We start from the raw sequence: 10,647 nt of genomic DNA, 5'->3' as shown, positions 1-10,647 counted from the left end.
ACATATTGGAAAAGACCCTAATGTGTTAAAAAGCATGAGTATGGGCCGAACAAAATGTAAAAGCATTATTACAAATGTTTTATGCCCAGTTGAAACAGATCGTGTCGTCAATAAAATTCAGAATACAAAATTTTCAATTTTTATTGACGAAACATCTGATATAACTAATGATAAATGGATGACTTTTCTTGTCCGATACGTTGATCCAGAGACATTAGATATTCGCTCACAATTAGTTAAATTAATTGATATTGATGCCAAAGATTCAAGTGCAGAAAAGTTGTTTAAGGCATTTAAATGTGAAATGTGGAAATTACAGATTCCATTTTTAAATATCGTAGCTTTATCATGTGACAATGCATCTGTTATGACAGGAAAACATTTATCGTTTAAAAAAAAATTAGAAGAAATATGTCCACATTTATTAACGTTTTCATGCCCATGTCATTCCTCCGCATTAGCAGCGCACGCTGCATGTTCTAAAATGCCCGCATATTGCGAAGAATTTCTAAAAAAAATTGCTACTTATCTCAATAGCAGTCCAAAACGTACGGCTATTTTTCGTGAATTTTGTGAATGTTTCCAAGAAACAAATCGCAAAATATTGAAATTATGTGATACGCGCTGGCTTTCGCATTATTTATGTATCGAAAGACTTCTTGAATCTTGGGATACAATTAAATACTTTCTTATTGAAATGGTTGTGAGCGAAAAAACAAATTCTGGAGAATATCTCTTGTCTATGATGGACAACGTAGAGATAAAAGCTTATTTTCTATTTTTAAAATATGTGTTGAATTTTTTTAATGCATTTAATGCATTTTTTCAAGCATTAGAAACAAGGATTCATTTATTATATCCAAAATCTTTAAACTTTCTTTTCCAAATCTGTCGAAATTTTATAAAAGAAGAATATTTAAAACCATTTTCTTCAAATATTATATTTTCATTAAAAGAAAATCAAAAACCTATTAATGAAATTATTTTGGGATCAGAATGTGAGGAATATCTAAACGAATTAACGCTGAAAGGTCACATAAACATAGTTACAATTGTTCGAGAGAATTGTTTATTATTTTATGTGACTGCTGCAGAAGAAATTCGTAAAAGATTACCTCTAAATAATATATTTTTATCAAAGTTACAAGTTTTTCAACCATATATAAGTTTATTTGATAACAATAGAGAAACATCATTCAATGATGTTTCTTTTATAGCTAAAACTATCGGCGGTTTTGATGAAACTGATTTAAAGAAGGAATGGATGGCCTTACCATCAGATTTTACAATAGAAGAAAAACAAAACTTTTCTAAATTAAATTTCGACAGCATGTGGAAAAAAATTTTACAAAATCGACACAACAATCTTGCTAAATATCCCAATTTAACAAATATTATAAGTACTATTCGATCTCTTCCAAATTCAAATGCCGATTCGGAGAGAATGTTTTCTCTTTTAAATAATTTAAAAACAAAAAAACGTAATAGTTTTTCGTCAGCTACTGTTAATGCTATTTGTGTATTTAAATCTGCATTAAAAACGAGAGGCGAGACAGCTATCAAAATGAAAATTGATGAAAAGCATTTGTCTCTTATGTCAGCGGATAAGTTATATGCTACCGTTGCTAAAAAAAATAAAAGTATTTTAAAATTACATGCTGCAGATACCATTGACATAGCTGGCCCCTCATCTCATAAATAATAAATTTATTACAAACATTACGCTTGTAAAAGATAAATACGTGAAAAACATCTCGTCTGTTACAAATATCATATTTGTAAAAAGTAGGAGTATTAAGAATATTCTTGTCTGTATAACAGACATCATATTTGTGGAATGTAAAAGTATTAAAATCATCTTGTCTGTGTAACATCATATTTGTGGAAAGTAAAAGTATTAAAATCATCTTGTCTGTGTAACAGACATCATATTTGTGGAAAGTAAAAGTATTAAAATCATCTTGTCTGTGTAACATCATATTTGTGGAAAGTAAAAGTATTAAAATCATCTTGTCTGTGTAACAGACATCATATTTGTGGAAAGTAAAAGTATTAAAATCATCTTGTCTGTGTAACATCATATTTGTGGAAAGTAAAAGTATTAAAATCATCTTGTCTGTGTAACAGACATCATATTTGTGGAATGTAAAAGTATTAAAATCATCTTGTCTGTGTAACATCATATTTGTGGAAAGTAAAAGTATTAAAATCATCTTGTCTGTGTAACAGACATCATATTTGTGGAAAGTAAAAGTATTAAAATCATCTTGTCTATGTAACATCATATTTGTGGAAAGTAAAAGTATTAAAATCATCTTGTCTGTGTAACAGACATCATATTTGTGGAAAGTAAAAATATTAAAAACATCTTGTCTGTGTAACAGACATCATACTTGTAAATGATAAAATAATGCAATGTGGTATAATAGGGCTCTAGGCGAAGATCCACATAAAAAAATCTAACGCGCCATTGGTGATACCCCGTGGGTGGTGTGGAAAATCGCCACACTCATTAAATTTCTTTATTTTATTATTTTAAATGTATATTTATAGAGAAACAAGTTAAATACTATACTAAATAGTTTTATAATATATTTTGGTAATATAATTAGTACATATTCATATTTGTATAATATATTTATAATGTATATATATATATATATATATATATATATATATATATATATTTAATAATATATATATACATACAGGGTGGGCCATTTTAAGTGATCCACTCAAATATTTCGGAAAATAATGAAAAATCAAAAAAATGTTTCAGATAAAAGTTGTATGGCTTGAAGGGGGCCATCAGATAGTGGCAATGATTTGACCTTGGAGAGTCATTTGAAGATGACGTAAAGGTAACCTTCAATTTCTTAAATGGAACTCCCTATTTTTTATTACATATTCGTGTAGCTTATCTCGAGAGCTTTCCATAACACTATAATAAAGTATTTCTTCATTGAGTACTTTTCGAGTTATGAGGCTTGAAATCATTTCTTAATTTTGTATAAACCGTAAAATATCTAGTAAAATATTCATTTTTCGATTATCTTGCTTTAATACTTTTATGTACAAAATAATGAGAGAAATCAATTGGTGTAAAAAAAACACATAGTTGTTTCAAAGAAAAAATATGTAATTGTTAATTGCAAATTACATATTTTTTCTTAAAAATAACTATGTTTCTTTACACCAATTGATTCCTCTCATTATTTTGTACACAAAAGTATTAAAGCAAGATAATCGAAAAATGAATATTTTACTAGATATTTTACGGTTTATACAAAATTATGAAATGATTTCAAGCCTCATAACTCGAAAAGTACTCAATGAAGAAATACTTTATTATAGTGTTTTGGAAAGCTCTCGAGATAAGCTACACGAATATGTAATAAAAAATAGGGAGTTCCATTTAAGAAATTGAAGGTTACCTTTACATCATCTTCAAATGACTCTCCAAGGTCAAATCATTGCCACTATCTGATAGCCCCCTTCAAGCCATACAACTTTTATCTGAAACATTTTTTTGATTTTTCATTATTTTCCGAAATATTTGAGTGGATCACTTAAAATGGCCCACCCTGTATATATATATAATATATATTATATATATATATATATATATATATATATATATATAATAAATATATTAAATATATTAAATATTATATATATATATATATATATATATATATATATATACATTATACAAATATATTATAATTATTTAAATATTATTCTTTGTCGTATAATATGTTTATAATATGTATGTGTATACATATATATATATATATATATATACATATATATATACAGAGACATATTCTAAACACATTATACAATAAAAATGCTGTAAAAGAAACATTGAGCGCATATCGAGATATCGTAGAGCGTGACGCGTCGTGCCCGTCTTTCGGTAGGAAGGAGACAGAAGACTGTATTCTGTCCTCTTCTTCTATCCGAAGCTAGCCGAAGCGCCGAGCTCACACGTACGCTTAGGCTTACATCCTCATTACCCCCTCCACGCCGTGTTGCATGTTGCTTGCGGCGGAGATCTGGCAGCTTTGCCTTGCTGCCGTGGGCACTACAGCTGATCGACCTGGAACCACCTCGTCTCACCAGGCCACCGAGAGAGCTGCTAACCACCTGGGACATCCGGACAAGGCGCTACACCTCGCCTTCAGCATCCTGGACAGTTCCAGAGGCGCTGTCTCCTCTGCCGCCTTCACCGCTCCATCGAACGACCCAGGGGACGCAGACCACCACAGTCAGCCGGGTACACCGAGGAGTCCAGGTGACGCAGCCGCCGAACTCCACGGCGGACCGGGAGACCCAGTCCGACTCCGACTGGGAAACGCCCACGAGCTCCGTAGCCACGCAGACGGAGCCGCCGAAGCGCCGCAAACCGGTGGACGTCAACAACAACGACGACAACGGCTCCTGGGGACCTCTCCGCTACACCAAGGCGACCCCGCGGATAACATATCGCGAGCGCGCCGATCTCAACGGCCCTTTTCAGGGCCCTGTACATAAGACTTGTAAATAGACTCATGAAATAAACTGTACATAGATCCATACTGTGACTTCATAATTAAAGCGGAAACCTCGTCAACCTCGCGGCCAGTAACGCATCCTCTTCCGGCTAAGCATAGAGCGGACACGTAGCCTACTTACGCCCATATATATATACAGGGTCTACCAAAAGTGTGGAAACCCCTAAATATCTCGGAAAATATACGTTTTACAGAAAAGTGTTTCCAACAAAAGTTGTAGGGTTTAAGAAGATCTATATACTGATTCTATCAGTTTGACCTTGGATGGCGTCGTCAAGGTCAGGTCAAGGTCACATTGACTTTTTTAAATGACACCCCCTACATTTGATTGCATATTCTTATAGCTTAATTCAAGAGCTTTCCAAAACACTATAATAATGTTCATTTTTATTAAGTACTTTGCGAGTTATGAGGGTTGAAATAATTTCTTAATTTTACATAAACCATAAAATATCTAGTAAACCATTCATTTTTCGATTATCTTACCTTCATACTTTTATGTACAAATTAATGAGAGGAATCAATTGGTGTAAAGAAAACACATAGTTGTTTCTAAGAAAAAATATGTAATTTGCAATTAACAATTCCATATTTTTTCTTAAAAACAACTGTATGTTTTCTTTACACCAATTGATTCCTTTCATTATTTTGTACATAAAAGTATGAAGGTAAGATAATCGAAAAATGAATGGTTTACTAGATATTTTATGGTTTATGTAAAATTAAGAAATTATTTCAACCCTCATAACTCGCAAAGTACTTAATAAAAATGAACATTATTATAGTGTTTTGGAAAGCTCTTGAATTAAGCTATAAGAATATGCAATCAAATGTAGGGGGTGTCATTTAAAAAAGTCAATGTGACCTTGACCTGACCTTGACGACGCCATCCAAGGTCAAACTGATAGAATCAGTATATAGATCTTCTTAAACCCTACAACTTTTGTTGGAAACACTTTTCTGTAAAACGTATATTTTCCGAGATATTTAGGGGTTTCCACACTTTTGGTAGACCCTGTATACACATCTATATGTATAAAATTAAAAAATAAATTATTTCTTTTGCTGTACATTATTCGTTTCAAACGATTCTCTTCATCCATTCTGTGTCATAAATAATCAGAAATAAGATATCAAAAAGTGAATATTATTTTAATTTATTGTAAATATTTCTTATTTTTCATACCGATATATTTTTCCACATAATGTTAAATATTTATCTACATATCTATAATAAAATCTTTTTGATTATTTTTGCTTAGTATTTTTTGATTAGTTTTGCTTAGTATTACATAGGATGGATGAAAAGAATCGTTTGAAACAAATAATCTACAGTAAAAGAAATAATTTTTTGTGTTTTTTAATCTTATACATATAGATGTATTGTGTGTATAAACAATATATACATATATATATATATATATATATATATATATATATATATATACAGGGTGAGGCATCTAAAACAGGCCACCTGAATAACTCCTGCAGTTTTGAAGATAGAAAGAAGTGTTTGAAATAAAAGTTGTTTGATTCAAAGAGGGAAATAAGATAGATATTTGAGTTTGACCTTGAGTGGAGGCGTTTCGGAGATTTGAAGGTCAACTTTGTTTTTTTAAATAGAATTACCTTAATTTTTTTATACAAATATATTCCTGTAATTATTCTGTACAAAAACTTATAAGAGTAATACAGCCAATAATTGAATGGTTTACGTAATATTTTATATTTTAATCTGATATAATTTTGACATAAGGAATATATTGCAAATTACGTACTTTTCTTTAAATGTTATTGCAAGTGTTCGAAATGATGATCTTGTGCCACTACTGTAAATATTCCAATGATCTTCAAATATTCTTCATGTGTTATGATCATGAGCATGTAAACAAACATTCAGTCGCGTTACACTGAATAGTATCAGTCGAACAATTTACCAGTAGTGACTAAAGTGCGACCCCGTCAATTTATTCAAAATTTCATAATGCGGTACACAAAAGCGGAGAAAATTGATATGGTGAATGTCGCGTGGTGAGTTACGAGAGAGGCAGTGCGCTTGTACGCTGAAAGGTTCCCTAATCGTGTCATACCTTCACAATCTGTTTTTTCAAACATAATTAAACATTTTCAAGAAACTGGAAGCGTGGATAATAATAAACGCCAACGATCAAAAAAAGCAACTACTGATGGCAATACAATTAACATTTTAGCAGCTGTAGCAGAAAATCCACATGTCAGCATAAGACAACTTGAATGTGACAGTGGCATCAGTCAACGAAGTATTCTGCGGATACTCCATTTCCACAAATTTCATCCTTTTCACATTTCACTTCATCAAGAACTGCATGGCAATGATTTTCAAAATCGTATACAATTCTGCGAATGGGGTTTACGAAAAATACAAAACGATGAAATGTTCTTGAGTAAGATTTTATTTACGGATGAAGCATCATTTACTAATCATGGACAAGTTAATCTTCGAAATTTGCACTATTGTTCAATTAAAAATCCACGGTGGCTAAGAGAGGTAAATCATCAAAAACCTTGGTCTGTAAATGTTTGGTGCGGAATTGTCAATCATCAAATAATTGGCCCGTATTTCATTGATGGAACATTAAACAGCCACGTGTATAAGCAATTTTTAAAACAAATTTTACCGCAATTATTAGAAAATATTCCATTAAACATACGACAGTCTATGTGGTATCAACAAGACGGATGCCCTGCACATTCTGCACGAACAATTACAACATTTCTTGATAGAAAATTTGAAGATCGTTGGATTGGCCGTTCAGGAATACAAAAATGGCCTCCGCGTTCACCAGACTTAACAGCCTTGGATTTTTATTTGTGGAGCAAATTAAAACAACAAGTATACAACGAAGTGCCAACATCTAAAGAAGATATGAAAGAACGTATAAGAAGAGCATGTTCTATGATAGATACAAATGAAATTCGGAACGCAATATTTTCCATAACTAATCGCTTTAGAGCATGCATCGATGCACAAGGTCACCATTTCGAACACTTGCAATAACATTTAAAGAAAAGTACGTAATTTGCAATATATCCCTTATGTCAAAATTATATCAGATTAAAATATAAAATATTACGTAAACCATTCAATTATTGGCTATATTACTCTTATAAGTTTTTGTACAGAATAATTACAGGAATATATTTGTATAAAAAAATTAAGGTAATTCTGTTTAAAAAAACAAAGTTGACCTTCAAATCTTCGAAACGCCTCCACTCAAGGTCAAACTCAAATATCTTATTTCCCTCTTTGAATCAAACAACTTTTATTTCAAACACTTCTTTCTATCTTCAAAACTGCAGGAGTTATTCAGGTGGCCTGTTTTAGATGCCTCACCCTGTATATATATATATATATATATATATATATATATATATATATATACAGGGTGTCCCTGAGCATGTGCTCACTCATTTGTAAAAAGGTAGAGCGCAGTAAATTAAATAAAGAAATCCTATTATATGTAACGATTTTTGTAATAACAATCGAAATATTAATTATTGAAATCGGACGAATGAGAGAAGCGCTCGAGCGCTCGAGCTATAGCACGGCCCACCGTGTCAGACATTGCCTGCCGTCACGCGGCGGGAGGAGGGACAGCGCGCCGTTACCCGTGATTACCTCTATCGCCATTTTCACGTTTCACTGCATCGCGTCAAGACTTGCATCTCGCGTCTCATTTCTGGCATTGTTTGCGATTATAATTAATTTATGTATGATAAGAGATATGTATAATACAATAAAAAGACGAAGCTGAATTAGATTTAGATGCTATAAATAAGATAGGAAAAGGAAAGAAATATAAGGAATCTGAATCGTGAATTTATGATAAGTTTTTGATTAATGTATTATTTACAATTAATAGGTAACAGTTTTTTCTATCGATTTCTTTTGCTTCTTTTGTCACAGCTACAACAAATATTCGTATAAAAATATTCGAACATCATATCATATCAAAATAAATCATCCATTAATATAAAAATTAATATAAAAAACAATCATATCCATATACTCTTGAGCCGTATAATTCATTTTGCACCTTACTAATACGTAAAGAAAACGTACAAGACAAGAAGTGCAACAAATGAGAAAACAATTGAAAATCGGAAATTCTGCCCGTGGTGTCCTCATAATAAAGTATCTCAATTAATCATTGCTCGATCCCGGTCGATAAATGAATGGGCAGGAGTAATGGCAAACAGAGTGGTAAATAATCTTGTATATTAAGAAATCTTTTTTTTCCCGCACTACTCTCATAATAGTTATTGCCGAGTTTTAGATCGGCCCATATTTTTTTCCGCCACGTCTCGATGGATAAACGTACGCGGAATTTATTGAAAATGAATTGCCAAATCTGTTAGAAGACGTTCCACTCCGTGATCGAGAAACAATGATGTTTCAGCACAATGGAGCTCCTGCACATTATCGCCGACAAGTACGGGAAATTTTAAACGCGCGCTTTCCGGATAGATGGATAGGTCGAGGTGGTCCAATCATTTGGCCGGTACGAGGGGTCCAAAGATTTAAACGTATTAGATTATTTTGTTTGGGGCTACATAAAAACATTAGTAGAACACACGCGTGATAGAAATGAAAATGAAGCACGCGAAGCGATTATAGCGGCCTTTAATAATATCACGCTAGATATGGCACACCGAGCGACGCAACAAATAGTTCGAAGAGCTGAACTCTGCTTACAAGTACGAGGAAAGTACTTTGAGCATTTGTTGCATTAAATGATGAGAGTGGATTAGGCCTATTGGGGAAACCACTAAAAAAAAACGCGCTAAGCTATCTACCTCAAAGTGGTGTGGAAACGATAGTATGTTTCCTTGATACGAAATAATTTTATTTGAAAAATGATACGAAGCACGATTCTTTTTTCACACGATTGCAAATTATATTTGTTATGTCATATATCGAAAAGTATATTACGGAAAATGCTTCTTGTTTGAAAAAGTATATTACGGAAAATGCTTCTGTGTTCATTTTTATATTAATGGATGGTTTATTTTGATATGATATGATGTTCGAATATTTTTATACGAATATTTGTTGTAGCCCTGACAAAAAAAGCAAAAGAAATCGATAGAAAAAGCTGTTATCTATTAATTGTAAATAATACATTAATCAAAAACTTATCATAAATTCACGATAGATTCCTTACATTTCTTTCTTTTTCGTATCTTATTTATAGCATCTAAATCTAATTCAACTTCGTCTTTTTATTGTGTTATACATATCTCTTATCATACATAAATTAATTATAATTCCAAACAAGCCAGAAATGAGACACGAGATGCGAGTCTTGACGCGTTGCAGTGAAACGTGAAAATGGTGATAGCGGTAACCACGGGTAGCGGCGCGCTGTCCCTCCTCTCGCCTCGTGCCGGCAATGTCTGACATGGTGGGCCGTGCTCGAGCGCTCGAGCGCTTCTCTCATTCGTCCGATTTCAATAATTAATATTTCGATTGTTATTACAAAAATCGTTACATAGAATAGGATTTCTTTATTTAATTTACTGCGCTCTACCTTCTTACAAGTAAGTGCACATGCTCAGGGACACCCTGTATATATATATATATATAAATATAAATTATATAGTAATTAATTCACACCTAATATATATATATCCGGTCCGTTTTTTTCTTCCAAAAAAAGACTTTAGTGTGAAAAAACATGATAAGATACACTAATCAAAGTATTTACCATCGTTTGCTATTATTTTATCCCATCTGTATGGCATTGTTGTATTCCGGGATGAAAAAACGACTCGTCCTTCGAAGTGATCCATTCATTGAGCCATTTCTCTATTTCTTCATAATTGTTGAAGTGCTAATCCGAAAGCTCGTGTGCCATCGATCTGAACAAGTGATAATCGGATGGAGCAATGTCTGGTGAATATAGCGGGTGAGGTAAAACATCCCAGCCAAGTGCTTCCAAGGTGGCCTTCATAAACTTTCCAACATGTGGCCGAGCGTTATCGTGCTGGAAGATCACTTTGTTGTGTCTCTTTGCATATTCCGGCCGCTTATTCTTCAATGCGTTGTTTA

This window comes from Camponotus floridanus, unplaced genomic scaffold (genome assembly GCF_003227725.1).
Source record: "Camponotus floridanus strain SB8 unplaced genomic scaffold, Cflo_v7.5 scaffold84, whole genome shotgun sequence".
In the NCBI taxonomy this organism is placed as follows: domain Eukaryota; kingdom Metazoa; phylum Arthropoda; class Insecta; order Hymenoptera; family Formicidae; genus Camponotus; species Camponotus floridanus.
This window is presented reverse-complemented; position numbering follows the sequence as displayed.